This window comes from Odocoileus virginianus, chromosome 23 (genome assembly GCF_023699985.2).
Source record: "Odocoileus virginianus isolate 20LAN1187 ecotype Illinois chromosome 23, Ovbor_1.2, whole genome shotgun sequence".
NCBI lineage: Eukaryota > Metazoa > Chordata > Mammalia > Artiodactyla > Cervidae > Odocoileus > Odocoileus virginianus.
In genome coordinates this window covers 8,143,182-8,160,900 of record NC_069696.1, presented here as the reverse complement: position 1 = coordinate 8,160,900, position 17,719 = coordinate 8,143,182, and the positions used below count along the sequence as shown (strand labels likewise).

Genomic DNA, 17,719 nt, shown 5'->3' with positions numbered 1-17,719 from the left:
TCTAACTCAGGCTGCCATATGTGTACAGCTGTGCAGGTTGTCTACTGTACAACGGCCCCCAAATGGGCTTCATTAGGGACTGAAGAAATTCACCTGGTGTCCTTCTAATCAAGCTCCCAGTCCCAGTGTGGGACTGCACGTGCCTAAAACCATGGGCACACTCCTCTAACTTAAATAAAGGCAGCTGGTTGAACTTCAACTGCTCCTATAAGGCCTCAGTCAGGGGATCCCTGCTCATATTCTGTGCTCTCACTCTCTCTTACTCTTCTTGGAGACTCAATGTCTCTGCCCCTTGTCAGCTGTTGTCACCATGTCAAGTGAGATGGGCAAGTACGTGGGCTTTGCAGTCAGACTGCCAGAGTTCATATCCTGGCTCTACCACTGGCTATCTGGGTGATCTTGAGCAAGTTATTTAATTGCTCTGAGCCTCAGTTTCTTCATCTTTAAAACAGAAATGGGACTTTCCTGGTGATCTAGTGGTTAAGAATCCACCTGCCAGTGCAGGGGACATGGGTTTGATCCCTGGTCTGGAAAGGTTCCACATGCTGCAGAGCGACTAAGTCCACGAGCCACAACCACTGAAGCCTGTGTGCCCAGAGCCCATGCTCCGCAACAAGAGAAGCCGCTGCAATGAGAAGCCTGAGCATCGCAACTAGAGAGCAGCCCCTGCTCACTGCACCTAGAGAAAGCCCACAAGCAGCAATGAAAACCGAGTACAGCCAAAAATAAGTAGATAAGTAAAATTCTTAAAGCTTGCCTCATACTGTGCTGGGGAGAAACAAGAGACATATTCCCCTAACCCACTCAGCACGGGGCCGGACACATTGTCATTGTTGACTTCTCGAGTTTTCCTCAATTATTGAGACGTGTGGCTCAAGGGAAGCACGAATGAGGAAGTGTATGTCTCACGAAGTCCGGGTGCAAGATAAAATACAGAACAGCCAGTTCAATGTGAGTTTCAGATAAACAACAAATTGTTTCTAGCATAAGTGTATCCTAAACGTTTACCTTGTCCAGAGAACTCTCGAACGGGTAGACTGGCTCACGGTCGAGGACAATGGCCAAGGATCATTTGATTTTTTCACCCTCTCATGTCGATTCTCCCTGCTGCTCCTTCTCCCCACACAAGTCCTGTCCCATGAGATCTTTAACACGAAAAGTGTGACAGAGGCTCTCCTGAGGGATGAGACCTGAGGTCTCCGAATGAAGCCTTTAGGCATTCTTGTGAAGGTTGCGGTTTGTGTGTAGAAGTACGTATTTTCCCATTCATATGCCCTGTGAGCCACAAAATGTCATACTTCCCACTTTCTCTGCCTTTCTGGTATTATTTGCTGCTTTTGATATTGTGTGTGTGTTCAAAGACACGATATTACTATTATGCATTCTGGAAAGCTAAGTGTTTCGGTAAGTGGGTTTTATATACTGGAATTTCTCTTTTTCATGAGTGACTTTTCTTATAATCCATGTTTGTGGTAAAGCTGGAATCCTGTAAACCTTCTTATGCATTCAGACTTTTCTCTTGTGATTATTCTGGCATTTCGCATCGTTATTCTCAAATTCACTATCTGCTCTCTCCTATCTATAACGTGTCAAAAATTTCCATGCTTGGCATTTGCACTAAGTAAAAAAAATTCCTGGGCACCGGCCCCAGTAAATTATTAGTAGTCTCATCACGTAGTCATCACGTTGACATTTACTTGTATCACCCATGTATCTAGTCCTGATGACAAATAATCCCTGAATGGGCTGCTGATACCTCATCCTTTCTTTACATTATTTTGCTTTCCTAGAGCCTTGTCTCTTCCCGGAATCATTGCAGAGGAAGTTACTAAACCACCAGCAGTACCAAATGTGGTTCTGTTCTTTTCATGATCTTCTTGTTTTTTATAGTCTTTCATTTCAAATCTTTCATGACCGACTCCCTGCCCAGATTATTTCCTCTCTCTTTCCTCTGTCTGCACGACCAAGAAGCATCCATTTCTCCTCGGGTTAGTCTTCAGATTTTTTGCTGTTTGACCTCACTGCTCTCACTCTCCCTCTTCCTCTCGGGAGTATCTCCTATACTTTATCCATTCACTCAACTTGTTGAGTGAATGGATAAAGTATAGGAGATTCTTCTATAGGAGATAGCCTGTGTTGTGCCTGGCACCATGCTTGATGTGGATCTGGCATGGATCTGAGAGCATATCCTGCCCTCAGATGGGTCAGGGTCTTGTAGGACAGACAGACAGGTCAACCAAATAAGTGAGAGAAGTGTGACAATGGAGCCAAACCTCAAGTGGGTGAGGAGCTGCAGGAGTGGCTCCTGATGTCTGGCTCCTGGTATGGACACAGGCATAGCAGGGACCAGGGGAAGCTTCCCTAAAGAGGTGCCAATTGAACTGAGCCTTGTGGACAAGTAGAGGGCACGTATATCACAGACAGAGAGAGGTGTGTGTCAGTAGGAGCTGGGGCAGCACCCAACTGGATCATGATGGCCATTGTGGATTGGCAGGAGGCGGGGTTGGTATTTCCGGTGGGGTCAGGTCATGGAGGGCCTTGCATAGCATAGGAAGGATGTTGGACTTTATCCCAAGGGTGATGGAGACTCACTAAATGTTTTGATACTCTTTGCATTACGAAATGTTTAATCTGGTGGCAGTATGCAGGGTTAGAGGGCATGGTGGACTATAGACGAAGAAACTATTACAGGAGACTTGGCCTGACACGATGAGAGTCTGAACCATGACAGTGAGAGGTGGGGCTCTTTCTTGGCATTCCTGTGCTTTTATCTCCATAGTAAGTGCTTCACATGTATCCTCTCACATTTATCCTCTTCATTTGCAAGAACCTGAGGGGTCGCAAAGAGTCGAACACAACTGAGTGATTGAACTGAACTGAGGAATGAGAACTATCATTTAATCCATCTGATAGTTAAGGAAACTGAGGCTCAAAAAGATTTGATAATGCCCCAGGTTCACAGGCCTCAAAAACTAGTGAAGCTAGAATTCAAATTCAGCCCACTTTGCTCACATGGTAAACCTCATCTTAACTCAGGTGAGTCACTGGGACTTTTTGACCAATTAGGAGTGACTAAAAGGTAGAGAAGGGTCTAGAGCCGGACCATCCAATAGGAATAGAATACAGATCACAAATGCAAGCCACACGTGTAATTGAAAATATTCTAGTAGCACATTAAAAAAGAAAAGGAAAAACTTTAATTTATTCTATTTAATCTTATATATCCAAAATACTATCACTTCAACAAGAAATCAGTCTAAGATATAAAAATATCTTGTCTTCTTTCTCTGAGTGAAGTCTGGTGCATAATTTACACTGACAGCACATCTTGGTTTGGACCAGCTATACATGAGGTACTTAATAGCACGTGTCCAGCGGCTGCAATATTGGGTAGTGTGGTAATAGAACGGCTTTCTTCTTTCTTCTGTGGGCGATAATGGTAGATGGAGATGACATTTTTGGAGGTAAGAGAATACAGGAAGAAATGATCCTTTGGAAGGAGTTTGAAATTCAAAACATCTAGGTAGAAACATCTAGGTGGAGATTCCTAGTCTCTGCCTTCTCCTGTCTGTAGGTGTGGATCTCAGCAAAAAGGTCTGAGTGGACATAAAAATTTGGGAGCAAGTCTCATTAGATGGTTGTTAAAACCCTAGGTAAGAAGGAATCACATGGGGAGATTATGTAGATGGGTTAGCCTTTGGAAACAGCGGGAAGGCATGGATGCCTTGTACATATGAAGGAGTCTATCAGTAGCAGCAGGTGAGGTCTCTCCCTTTGAACAGGAAGGAAGGACGAGATGAGTACGGATGCAGAGGGTAAGTCTGTGCAGGTAAAGGGTGTGGGGATGATGGCAGGGGTCCTCCTAGCTCATTCTACTTTCTTCCCTTCTGTAGAGAAATGAACCCTGGCTTTTATGTCTGACTGCTCACAAAATCTGTATGTGAAAAGGAGAGGAAAAGGCAAACAAAATATAAATATTTGCCTAAATGTGGACCAAAACCAAGTTGAGCTTTTATTACTCCTAATTGCCACCCCATTTTCTTTCTCTCTCATTAAACTTTTTATTCTGAAATCATTATAGACCCACAGGAAGTTGCAGAGAGTACAGAGAGTTCCCCTATTACCCTTTATCCTGCTTCCCCTGGTAAAGATATCACGAAACTATAGTATTAAAACCAGGAAACCGATATTGGTACAATACTAATAACTGGACCTCTAGCTTTCCTTTTACCACTTCCTAGCAAAAAGTAACCTGACTAAAAAGAAAAAAAGTGATGTAAGATGTAATGTCCAACCTGGTCAAGAGCTTGGTGTGTGTTAAAGAGGTTTATCCCTGTAACTAAATGACATACAAAGACACTGCAGTAAATGCCAATAAAATGCTCAGGCCAAAAATACCTTCTTACAGCCATTTGTAATTTGCTCCAGCATTATTTGGTTAAACCAGGCTCTTCTCTGTTTGTTTGGTGGTTTTTTTTAATTATGGAGAACAGCAAGGAATGGACTGCTCTATTAGAGATAGATATATAGAGAGATATTCGGCAGCATCTCTAACAAGGAATGCATGGTTCAGAAGAGAGAAGCTGTGTGCCCAAGGCTGTACTGTTTTATGATCTGGGTCTCGCTGACTACAGCACTTAAGCTCAGTTTACGACATTGTACTATCTCTTGGTATGTGGCTATTTCGTGCCCTCATCAACACAGAGGAAAACCGATGGATTAGGAAGGAGGCAGCATTCAGATAAGTGACTCTATTCAATGTTCAAACAGGGAGGACTTCAGAGGAACCCACAGCACCCAACACAATACATTCCTCCACAAACGCTAAGGGGTTAATCGAACCAGCTCACAAAACAGACCCAAAGGAGGCAGGCGCATTCCTCAAAAGCAGGATCAAAGAAAGAACCAAGAATCTCTTTGCTTCAAGGAAACAAAAACCAAAGAGAGAAAATTAAGCCGACTTGAACAGAACAGTGGCTATCCATCGACTAAGGGTTGGTCAAGGCGAGTAACACATTTATTCAGAGAACGAGAGAGTTCTGCTGTATTTTCTCTGCAAGTGGTAATTTGTTAACGGGTAAATATGGAATGACTTTCTTTCTTCCTTGGTGATAAATGAGCTCACTTTCTCAAAAAAAAACCCCAATATGTCTGGCAAGAGGTAGAAGACAGAAAAGAAAGAAATATTTCATCCATTAAGATCCAAAAAGCAAAAGAAATACATATTTCTGATAGCTGGCTGGAAAGAGGTTAGCCTTGACAATTCCTGGGTGGCTGAAAAAGGAAAAATTTAGCAGGAACAGGCTGAATAAGGGTGGTCAGATGCTTTAAGGCTGAGTGATCCCTATAAAATGACATTTTTCCTGCACAGCCTCCTTATTTATTCTGTGTATCTACACCTTCCCTTCTATCACTGAGTATCATATGTGTGCTACCAGTAATAAAATAGTTTTTGTCAAATCCAAGAAGACAGGCTGAGAGCAATTTGTAGCTGTGCAGAAAAACTACAGGGAGCAGGACACAGGGACAGGGTTTTGTCATCTGTTACAGCCACTGGGAAGGGTCTTCAGCCTTCAAAGGCCAAGACAGAGCAGCACACACGTGATAAGAGCAGAGGAAATAACTGAAATCAACTTAGCTCTATAAATGTTGTTATCAAATAGTCAAGGGAGGGAAGAAGAAACAAGTCCCTCTTTTGATGGATCGGCTCTGCAACGACCCAAGTTCAAATTCAGCCAAGAGGTCAGTTTTGTCATTAATCTCCCACCAACTGTGCCACTAGGCTATTTGTATCGAATCCCAGCCATTGGTTTGGGGGCAAAGAGATGCAGTCTGCATTTTGAAATCCATGCAAATGCTTAAATAGACCCTGCTTTCCAGGCAGGCAACAAGAATAACCACCAGATACAACTTCAACTCACCTCACCTTCTAGCTGTTGAAACATGAGACATTCCTCCCATATCTAGTCCACTGCAGGGGAACTGTTTTTATCAGAGTCTTTCAAGATCAGCTCTGAGACATATCATAGATATTACCATCAAAGTCCTGCAAGTCGACAATGAAATAAAACCAATGCCCGGCCAACAGGCACACCCAGGCAGGCAGAGAGGGTAGGAGTCTCATCACTGCCACCTTCCCCCAGATCACTTTGAACTGCAGATAAGCTAAGCGGGGGCAGCGCGGCCACCGGGGCAGAATGTAAATGTGATCAACGGGGCATCTGGTTTCGCATCTCTCTGAAGCTTTCATGGAAGCAATCATGAAAAAAAAAAAAAAAAATGGGAAGAAGTGAGGAGGAAAAATAAGGAGAGACAGGGCCCCTTCTGGGGAAAACAATTCTAGTCCTGAATTCTCAAATGTGCATTCCGGTGATGGCTTCTACTGAGCGCTGGGTGACAGACACGCTGAGTTAGATCCAGGTTGGGGCCAGGCAAAAGGTGGCAGTTTCTGCCTCAATCTTTCTGCTCTTCCTTCCCCACTCCAATCATGATAAATATATTTATACTCACTTGATTATGTCAGCCAGACAATGCTCCCCTAATTGGCAGTGATCAGGGTTCCAGAATTGCTCAGGTGAACCCGCTGTCTCTATCATGCAGATTGAGAAGGGGCGGCTAATGGCGTCCTCATTAACAGTTTCCAGTGGAATAAAAAGCAATCCCCCGACTTGTGCATGGTAGTGAATTTTCCTAACAGCTCCTAAAACCAGCCCTTGAGGAACTCAGGCTTACATGAACCTGCCCAGCATAGGATGCTTTTATAAATCTTCCCCACCCCCGGCTCAAGTGCACAGAAAAAAAAAAACCCATAGCCACTTCCTTCTGCTCTTTTGTTCTTTTACACTTTTTCTCTTTTCTTTTAGAGGGCTTATGGAGCTAACTGTCATTTTTGGTTCTTGGTTCTTTGCAAATTTTAGAGACATCTGGCATGCACTTTACTGCATTTGCCAGCTCTGGTGTTTGTAGATATGTACACGGTCTCTACTGCGTGTGCCTGTGAACATGCCACGTGTATAACTTACCAGTGCATAATTTGGAGCTTGAGTGTGTTGGTATATACTGACACGTAAGTGAGAATACCACAGTACTGATCCTAAGTAACTGCTCAATAAATATTTGTTAAATGAATGCACTAAGGCAAATGCTATTCATTCATTCATCAGACACTTGAATGCCTCTTGGGTGCCAGGCACTGAGCTAGATGCTGGATGTTTGGTGATGCATACTAAGTCCCTGCCCTCAGGGAGCTCACAGTTGAAGGGCGGGAGGCAGGCATATGAATAGGCAATTATAAGTCATCTAAGAGACACAGAGATAGAGTCTTGTGTAGGGTAGCACAGAGCTCCTGGGAGAGAGAACTTAGCCCACCTACGGGAGGAACTGAGGCTGGGTGTTTGTGGGGGTATCTTCTGAAGGTGGTAAGGGTTCTGGATAAAGAAGACAGCACAATCTGTGGCAAGACACAAGAAACAACAGGATGAGAACCAGAAGCCAGAGGATGCTGCTGGAAATCATGGAGGCAGGGGGTTGGCCGGAATGAAGAGGGGGCTCAGGCAGGGACTGGGTTTGAGGGGATGGATCCTGGAGGGAATCAAGGAAAGTAGCTTCCACTGTCTCAGTTAGGGCCCTGATTTTTCTGGATTCTGCCAGAATGTGTATACGCACACCTCAAAAAAGAATTTGGACCAGCTGTAGGAGTGTTGCTGGAGTATGTCAGGAGCTCTGGCCATGCCCCGAGCCTGACATTGACGAGCTGGGTGAACCTGACCAAGGGCTGGCCTCTGGATGGGCACACTGAGGGGGTGGACTCTGAGGGCACTAAGAACCCTCCCAGCTCTTATTCTCTAAGTTGCCTAGATTTTCTGAGGTTTGCAGATAGACCATGCCCAGCTCTGGTCCATGTACACACCGTGGGGCACGAAAGGAATGAGACCTCTTCCGAGCAGCATTTAGGATCACAGAATCACTCACCATCTTTCAGTATGGAGTCAGCTAGAGTGCAATTTCATAGAAACCACTAAGAAGTGCTGCCTGATGGAGATGCCCTACTGTCTCCAGCCAGGGTCACAGTCTCATTATCGCAATTCTGAAGACCCCCAGTTAAACTTATAGCACGGATCTCTGTTTGATTTAATTTCTGTGAGATATTGCTTAGCTCACATCCTTTCTTCTCGAAAATCCTCAAGGATTCCACTTTACTTTGAGAATCAAGCCCCCAAATCTCAGAGTGACCTTCAAGACCACCCCTGATTTAGCCCCCTACCTTAGCTGCTACAACCAACACCTCTGCCAGCTGGGGCTCCTAGCAAAGGCATCCAGGAGTGTTCCTCCCACTCTACTCACTCTTCTCTATTAGCAGCCTCCCCACTAAAGGTCCAACTCAAATTCAAGTCTGTGTCCTCTGGGAACACTGTCTGATGACCCCTGTCCTTTTCTGAATCCTGTGGAGCGCTCACTGACCATGTAGTTCATTAGTAACTATTCATTTTGCCTTGCGGTTCTGGTCTTCTTGCCCTTAGCTAATTTGTAAGCTCCAGAGGATAGGAACCATGCCTCATTCCTCTTTGCAGGGTGTGGACCTGGCATAGTATCCATCTCATGGAAAGTTTTTTGCTGGTGATGGGTTTTTCTACATTGCAGCCTCTATGAGACCATCGGAAGTGTGGTTACTATTACTGTTATCATAGTGATGTTGAAGTTTTTCCTTCTTTTTAAAAAAATATTTATTTATTTAACAAACTGTGCCAGATCTTAGTTGTAGCATGTAGGATCTCATTCCCTGACCAGGGATTGAAACTGGGACCCCCTGCAATGGAAGCACCTAGTCCCACCCACTGGACTACCAGGATAGTCCCTTTTTTTTCTTCCTCTTGGGAAAAAAGGAACCTTGGAGAGAGTGGTTTGGTGCAACTGTGCTGGAGTAATGAGAACGTGAAACATTTCTCCCACGTTTCATAAACAGTATTTTACATGCGTTATTTGGGAGCTTAAAGTTCATCCAGGAATGAGTTATTTCACAGATCAGAAGGAGCATATGTGTAATCCACCAGAGGCAATAAGCTCTCTGCTAAATTTAAAGGGGAAAACAATTGAACACTTCATCCTGAAAGTAGAAAGGTTTTGACATCACCTGACCAGAGAGGAACATGAGGGACCTATTTAATTTCTGGCCCCCAGGTTTTCTTGTACATGTTCCATTGAACAACACATGGGAATTTTCACAAAAGAGGAACTGGCATGAAATCAATAAGGAAAAATCACCATTTCCTTACTGATCCAACAGCATTTAAGAAGCTGAGCTCTGCCAATTTGTAGCTGGGCAGTTTTTTAACTGTGCAGAATTTGAAACTGGGCAGTTAAAGCCACCATCTAAGCTGGGAGCTGTGATTTTCCCAGAAGCAGAGCTTCAGGAAGAAAAATATCTTTTAAACGTCAGTTCCAGTTTTGCAAAATTGGATCTGTTCATGAAAACTCGCTTTAAGTCCAGGTTTTTTTTTCTTTTCTTTCCTCATTAGTAAAGGATATGATGATTTCTTTTTGCCCACACAGAAATGCATTCATTTACTCAACAAATAAATATTTATTGAGCACCTACCATGAGCCAAACACTATTTTAGGTGCTGGGGATGTGGATGTAGACAGAAGAGGCAAAGTCCTTGACCTCTGGGACTTGTCCTCTAGTGGGGAGGGGGGTGGAGAGACTGATAACAACCAAGTAAATGAATAAACAGATATCTTAGTAGTTATCAGGCACAGATAACTGAAACAATGCTAATATCTTATTGTACCTAGAAAATCAATTTCCAGAAAATTAAACATTAAGACTCTCGCATCAATATTATCTTAGCTCATGTAAGTAACATATATTAAGGGGTCTTTTGAAAAGAATAACTAGTAGGGAATACATATATATTGCTCTTTGCATGTGACATTGACAGTCCCTGCTGACCTTTAACAAGACTGGTGTCTTTGAGGAGCATTTCTAGAAGGATTTTTGCCAACTTGTGTTTGTTCCTTTTGGGCACAGTATGGCACTGTGGCCCTCATAGGGGTCCACACTGTAAACCTCTACTTCCTTCCTAGCGCCTCTCTCTCTTCTCCTCCTATTCCGCAAAACTGGCATCCCTCTCTACTGCGTCTATATCTTTATTTATTTTTAATTTATTTTTTAACTGGTGTATGGGGATGACAGGGGATGAGATGGTTGGATGGCGTCACTGACTCAATGGACATGAGTTTGAGTAAGCTCTGGGAGTTGATGATGGACAGGGAAGCCTGGCGTGCTGCGGTCCATGGGGTCGCAAAGAGTCGGACACGACTGAGCGACTGAACTGAATTGAATAATTGCTTCATGATGTTGTGTTAGTTTCTGCTGCACGACAAGAATCAGCTACACGCATACATATATTCCCCCCTTCTTGAGTTTCCATTTCACACCCTCATCCCAACCTTCTAGGTCATCACAGAGCGCTGAGTTGAGTTCCCTGTGTTACACAGCAGCTTCCCACTGGCTAGCTATTTTATACATGGAGCTGTATATATGCCAATTCTACTCTCTTGATTCATTCCGCCCTCTAATGTGTTTTTAAACCCTATCTTTTAAATATGTCTATTATTGACTCCCTTCTTTCCTTCACCCTCTCCTTAGTGAGGCTTTATAGTCTGTCTCCATGACCTCAGCATCCTGCTTTTCCTCTCTCACGCTAGACTCAAAGGCCTCTAGTCTCCCCTCTTCATTGTTTCTATAACGATCTGTTTAAAACACACCCTTCCCGTGCTTCCCAGGCCTGCAGGACAGAGCTCAGGCTCGGGATGGTCACTGTGGGCCCAGCCCCAGCTGGACCTGGGCAGTTTTGCGTGTCTGCATCCTTCCTAGAGGCTGGCCCCAGGCACACCAGCACTACGGGAGTTAATGGTTGAATACACTCCTCTTTTTACCTCCTCAATCTTTGCCATTTTAAAATATAGCTCAAGCTGGGCCACAAAGGCGTGTGCACCATCTCTGGAGTTTCCCTCAAGCACAGTGAGATCTATGCCACCTCAGCCAGGGGCAAGGGTCAGGGGTGAGGTCCAGGACCCACTGCTGAGAAGCCCCACCTGGACACTGTGGATGACACTGCAGACACTGTGTGGAGATCACTCCCGGTCTACCACCAGGTCTTTATCCAGACCTAGAGAGCATGCTAAAAAGCAGAGACATCACTTTGCCAACAAAGGTGCCTATAGTCAAAGCTATGGTTTTTCCAGTAGTCATGTATGGATGTGAGGGTTGGACCATAAAGAAAGCTGAGGGCTGATGAATTGATATTTTGAACTGTGGTGTTGGAGAAGACTCTTGAGAGTCCCTTGGACTGCAAGGAGATCCAACCAGTCCATCCTAAAGGAGATCAGTCCTGAATATTCATTGGAAGGACTGATGCTGAAGCTGAAGCTGCAATACTTTGGCCACTTGATGCAAAGAACTAAGTCATTAGAAAAGACCCTGATGCTGGGAAAGATTGAAGGCAGGAGGAGATGGGGACGATAGAGGATGAGATGGTTGGATGGCATCACTGACTCGACGGACATGAGTTTGAGCAAGCTCAGGGTGTCGGTGATGATGGTCGGGGAAGCCTGGCGTGCTGCAGTCCATGGGGTCGCAAAGAGTCGGACATGACTGAGCGACTGAACTGAACTGAGCAAGATGATTAAAGAATGGAATTCATCAATGGTGACAAGGATAACTAAACCTGGCCATGAGCTTAGGATGAATGGGGTACCACTTTATGACAAACAAACCTGAAACCTCGAGAAGTTAGGCTGTCTCACTGAGACACCTATGTATGGGATGCTACAGTTTTTAATAAAAACTGAAAACACAGTGCATGGACAGGGAAGCCAGGTGTACTGGGGTCCATGGGGTCGCAAAGAGTCGGACACAACTGAGCAACTGAACTGAACTGACTGAACTGAATGCTCAAAAGTCACCTTCTCTGTGTAGCCTTCCTAGACCTACCAAAGTGCTAATTGCTCAGTCTTGTCCGACTCTTTGCGACCCTATGGACTGTTGCCCGCCAGAGTCCTCTGTCCATGGGATTTTCCAGGCAAGAATACCGGAGTCGGTTGCCATTTCCTACTTGAGGGGATCTTCCCAACCCAGGGGTGGAACCTGTGTCTCCTGCATTGCAGGCAAATATTTTACCATCTGAGCCACCAGGGCAGTGCTGAGTTCTTCCTCCCTTCCGTTCCGAGGTCATCGTGGCACCTTCTCACTTCAAGAATAGCATCAAATGAAAGATCTTGGCCGTACTTTGTTTACTTCTGTGTCTTTTCTCCCAAACTGTAAGCTCCTCTAAGCAGGGTGTGTCTTATTTGTAATCTTAGAGAATAGCACAGTACCCGGCACATAGTGGCCCCTCAGCAAATATTAATATTTGATGAATGAATGAATAATTTATCATCTTGTCTGGCTTGGCTTCTGCTTAACTATGCATTTGAGAATTTTTTTTTTTTTTTTTTGATGATCCATTAGGAAGATTTTTTTTTAAATTTTTTTAAATTTTATTTTATTTTTTTTTAAATTTTTATTAGTTGGAGGCTAATTACTTTACATCATTACAGTAGTTTTTGTTATACATTGACATGAATCAGCCATGGATTTACATGTACTCCCCATCCCAGTCCCCCCTCCCACCTCCCTCTCCACCCGATCCCCCTGGGTCTTCCCAGTGCACCAGGCCCGAGCACTTGTCCATTTGAGAATTTTTTGACTATTGCAATATGACATAATAAAAGCAACTGACAAATATGGTAAAGAACATAACTTTGATCATATTAACAATAGTTTTAAACATTTGAGCTAATGGACTGAAGCTGATAAGGGGTTCCAAAGCCAAATTATTCTAGACAATATTTCTGCATGTACTAAATTTGGAGATGGTTGAGAAGTTCAAATAGATGATTAATGCATGTAATACAGAACGATTAAGTAATCTGGATCATTTACTGCAGAAAAGAAGCTTGAAGACACTTAATAATGGTTTTTAATGAAAGGAAAGATTGTACTCCAAGGATGACTAAACACCTTCATTCTGCACGTATATAAGAAAGAAGAAATAAGAAATTAAGTGCGACAAAGATGAAAGTTATGGGAATTCCCTGGCAGTCCAGTGGTTTGGAATTCACACTTCCACTTCTAGAAGCCTGGGTTTGAACCCTGGTCGGGGAACTAAGATCCTGCAAGCTGCGTGGTATGGCCAAAAAATAAAAAAATATTAAACTTAAAAATAAAAGAGAATTCAAGAGTTTCCTATTGGGATGTGTGAACAAAAAACTCCCATACCTTGAGAGCTTGGATTGTTCTCAGTGCTTCACCAGTTATAATTTCATCTAATCTTCTTAACAAACCCAGGTGGGTTAGTTTTAGTTATATTATTCCCATTTTACAGGTGAGAAAGTGGAGGCATGTGGTGGATAAGTAACTCCTCTGGGTTGCACAGCTGGAAGACATGTGTTTGTGCTTAGTCGCTCACTTGTGTCCAACTCTCTGCGACCCCATGGACTGCAGACCATAGACCAATTGTAGGCTCTTTTGTCCATGGGGATTCTCCAAGCAAAAAATACCAGAATGTGTTGCCATGCCTTCCTCCAGGGGATCTTCCCGACCCAGGGATCGAACCCAAGTCTCTTTTGTCTCCTGCATTGGCAGATGGGTTCTTTACCACTAGTGTCACTTGGGAAGCCCACCTATTCTGCTGGTGTGCTGTGCTGTGCTTAGTCACTCGGTCGTGTCTGACTCTTTGCAACCCACCAGCCTCGTCTGTCCATGGGGATTCTCCAGGCAAGAATACTGGACTGGGTTGCCATGCCCTCCTCCAGGGGATTTTCCCAATCCAGGTCTCCTGCATTGCAAGCAGATTCCTTACCGTCTGAGCCACCAGGGAAGCCCCTCTCTCTGCTAACTGCTGGTTTGAGGCTGAAATCCATCTGAGGATGGATGCCTAAAGCCAAGCTCACTAAGTTAATGGGACCACTTTAAATTTAAACAAAATCGTAGTTGTCCACCCTTGCCAGGGCAATTAACTGTCCTGTGGGCTGGATTACACCAATGTGTGTGTATATAAATTAGAGTATCCATTTTTCTGTTCTTCAACCTGGTGAACTGGTCTACCAGACCTTGTCTTCCTGATGAGACAGTAAGTGGTTTTGTTCCGGGGAGTCGGTGTACATGGTTTAAGCATCCACATGTGTGTACGCATTTATCAGACCTGACATGAGTCGAATCAAATTTGGATATCATGGTTTTACTTTCAGAGTGATGGAATTTATTCTTGGGGCTGAAAAGCTAGCATCTTCCTCCTGCTACTTTTTCCCAAGGCAACCTTGTTCAGCGGGCCTGGGGGACAGAAGCGATGGGGTTACCGGCAGCACAGAGCAGGGGCCGCTGGTTGAGCAACCCCGCCGTCTGTGCAGGAGAGAGTCAGCATCCGTCTGACCCGCCGAGCCCTCCAGCCCTGAGCTACTCTGGGGCTGCAGGAGCCTGGAGGCTGGCTCAGGAGAAGCCAGCGCCCGCAGAAGCCTTGTGAAAAGGGTGTGAATGAGTCATTAGATTTTTCAGGTTGACTGAGATGACTTCTGTTGATTTTCTTCGAATTTAGATGTGTTATCAGTGTTCACACGTTGGGCATAACGGGAAGATGAGTGCACATTTTCTTGATAGAGCCTGACGGTCGGCAGCATTGTGATAAGATTTGGGGTAAGATGTGACTCTGCAAGAAAGCTCTGGTCAGCGCGTGTGGCATGTGTCCCCATGTGCCCTGGGACCTCAAGGGGACATGTCAGTGTGTTCTGAGCTGGGAGGAAACCCAGAGTGACAGGCATGAGTGTTTTGTGTCATTGTGCACAGGTCGGTCTGTGTTGCTATTTACCATTTTAGGGCATCAGAAGTCACTGCTAATTTGTCCCACTATAATTTCATGGTCTAGGAAAAGCACTTGTTTCTAACCTCAGGTTTCCACAATAACCAGAACAATGGTTGGTCAAATGTTTGAGTGATAGAAGCTCACTTTACCTCTTCTGGCCTTAGTTTCCTCATCTTTAAAATGGATATAACCATGGACCTATCTTGGGTAGGGTTAAACAGACTAACAAGTCAAGGGCTAAGAGCGGTTCCTGGTATTTAGTTTGCACTAAATTTGTATGTATATTAATGCATGCATTTTGTCCACACAACTTTATATTTGACAGAGAGTCACTCCACTGCTTGCACAAAATAGATTCTTGGTAAATATCTGTTAGTGAAATACATATGCAATAACCTGTTCTGACTGCTCAGTAACCTGTTATTCAGGGACAGATCGGCAAAATTGGATATTAAGATTTTTATCTCTCATAAAGAAATATATGTATATATATATGTATATATATAAAAGCAGAGTGTTCTGCAATGAAACATCTCTGCAGAGATGCAGGGAGACAGGTAGTTTTGCGTGAAGATCATAAAGGAAATGGCCTGAAGAATCGAGCTGAGGAATATCACTTGAAGAACAAGTAGCAGAATTCCCTAATGTAGTAAAAACAAACAACCCTCCCCAAACCACTTTAAAAATACAAAATATATGTTACTTTTGAGTCTAAAAAATTAATGAATATGAGAAACAGGAGTCAAATCCCTGACCTATATTTACTTCCTACTGATTTTCTCATAATGACAGCTTCAACTTGAATCATTTCATTTAAAAAATAGAATGAGCACTATAATGTTTTAGAAGCTGATACAGTATGACAAGAGTCCCTTAATATTAGGCTGAATCATATGAAATTGCCACTTCTTTTGATAAAAAAAAAACTGTCAGACATTGTCAGTTTTGAATGGTTCAGTCTAATATATTAATACTTAAGCTAATTGACACTAAATCAAAATTTGTATATTACCTTACCCTTTATTGCCTTTTAACTATGACTATAAAACTAAATTGGCCAATTTCCTCTCTCTTAGTCTCTTAAAATTTGTGCATAGTAGGTACTAAACAAATGCCTTGTTAATTGAGTAGTGCTTTCCATCTTCTGTCAAAAATTTGGCCAAAATTTTGCTATCCTACCTAATGCTGAGACTACCCTAAAATATAATTAACGAAGTGTTAGCTTCATTTCATGTTTCATGATTTAGATAAATCCTCTCTGTTCCTTGTTGGGGCAGCACTGGGAAGCTAATTAATACATTATTAATACGTTGCAGAGGCAAACAAGGCTTGGCTTGCACACACAGCCGTGACAAGAATAAATTCAGGTCAGGAATATTGCTGCTAGTAGAGAAAAATGTTATTATAATAATGAGAAATTATTGTTTCTGTGACACATCACTGCACATTGACACATTATAGACTTATAAACGAAGCAGATGGTAGAATCAGGCAGGCTTGTCCCATCACTTAGGGTCTGACTTGGGCATCCAAAGTGCCCTGCGATGAACTAGAAATGATCACCTAGGGGATCCCAGGATTGAAGAGCCTCATTATTACTCATATAAGGTTTTATAACAGTTGGATTGGTCCCAAACTTAGGAGCATTTACTGAAATAACTGAGCAGGCAGCATGAATGGTTTTCAACTCAGGAAGCAAAGAGCTCCTTCTACAGTGGAAGAGACGGAAGAGCTCAAGAAGGAGTGTGAGTTACCTGTGAGTTATTGCACCTCCCTGGCCTCAGTTTCCCTATATTTGTTAATTACCTCCCCGAGGACAGTCATTCTCTATAACATTTGTCATTGCATGGGATTGTATCTTCAAATGCTATGTATTTCTTTGTTGGGGGGAGGCAGTGGGGAAACAAGAGCTCTAAAATGTCTTATTTTGGTTTTGGTTGACCCAGTGCTGTGAGAGCAGCCACGTTGCATAAGCAGAGTTCTGAGAAAACAGAGTTGCTTTCATTTTTCAAACAGATGAACCACAATCCTCCCTATGTTTGGATCCTTCTACAAATTAAATATATGGGTAAGAGAGAGCCCACGAAATCAGCAATTTTAAACTTTCCCTCAATGCTGTGGATTTTTCTTGGAGATTTTTTGGAGCATGGAGTATGCACAGTTCTGCTCTATTAGTGAGATCCCAGCCCAAGGTGACGTGCTCCTACAATAATGTCTTCACGCTAATTACCTTGTAGAATGGTTAGGGCAAGAATAATTCCAAACATACTTGAGGTAATAACCAGTCACATATCCAGAAGGTCAACAGTTCAATCAAAGAGAGAAAAAAAATTAGCATATCTTAAGAAATAATTCAAGTGGTTTTGTACAAGAACTCTCATTTAAGTCTACAAGAATACTTAAAATACTGATAAGCTAGGTAATTCTACATTTCCCTTTTTAACTCAATGAAAGCCTCTGACTTCAAGGTGCAGTGTCAGAACAAGAAGCATCTGGCAGGTGAAGGGAGAAAGTATGTAGTTAGGGAAATTGGCTGGAGTTTTAAGTGAGGGGTCTGTGCCAGGACTGTAGCTCACAAAGTTGGGGGGGGGGGCGGTGCGGCAGTGCGCTGGGCTGCTGATGAAAGAACAGAGGCAATGCTGAAGAGCTGGCATCAGATGAGGGCTCTGGGCCAATCTTCTATTATAGTAACAACACAGCTTTAATCTGCGATAACAATAAATCCCTCAAAAAACTGTACATCAAATCACTATAAACAAACTTACAATCTGCCCTCATCAATGCAATTTCATAACAGGTTTGATCTTTTCCCCAAATTT

The 17,719-nt window shown here is 43.3% G+C and overlaps 1 protein-coding gene across 2 annotated transcripts in view; it reads right to left on the bottom strand.

The window, feature by feature from the left end:
- The window catches only part of GRAP2 (GRB2 related adaptor protein 2), a 68,052-nt gene that overhangs the window by 35,253 nt on the left and 15,080 nt on the right, over positions 1 to 17,719 (bottom strand). Inside the window, exon 1 of one of the 2 annotated variants that reach the window (XM_070453369.1) lies at positions 6,511 to 6,736. The exons of the other annotated variant lie outside the window; for it this stretch is intronic. The gene's annotated coding sequence lies outside the window, so the exon portion shown is untranslated. Of the gene's footprint in view, positions 1 to 6,510; positions 6,737 to 17,719 lie in introns of those variants that run through there. 2 annotated transcript variants of the gene reach the window in all.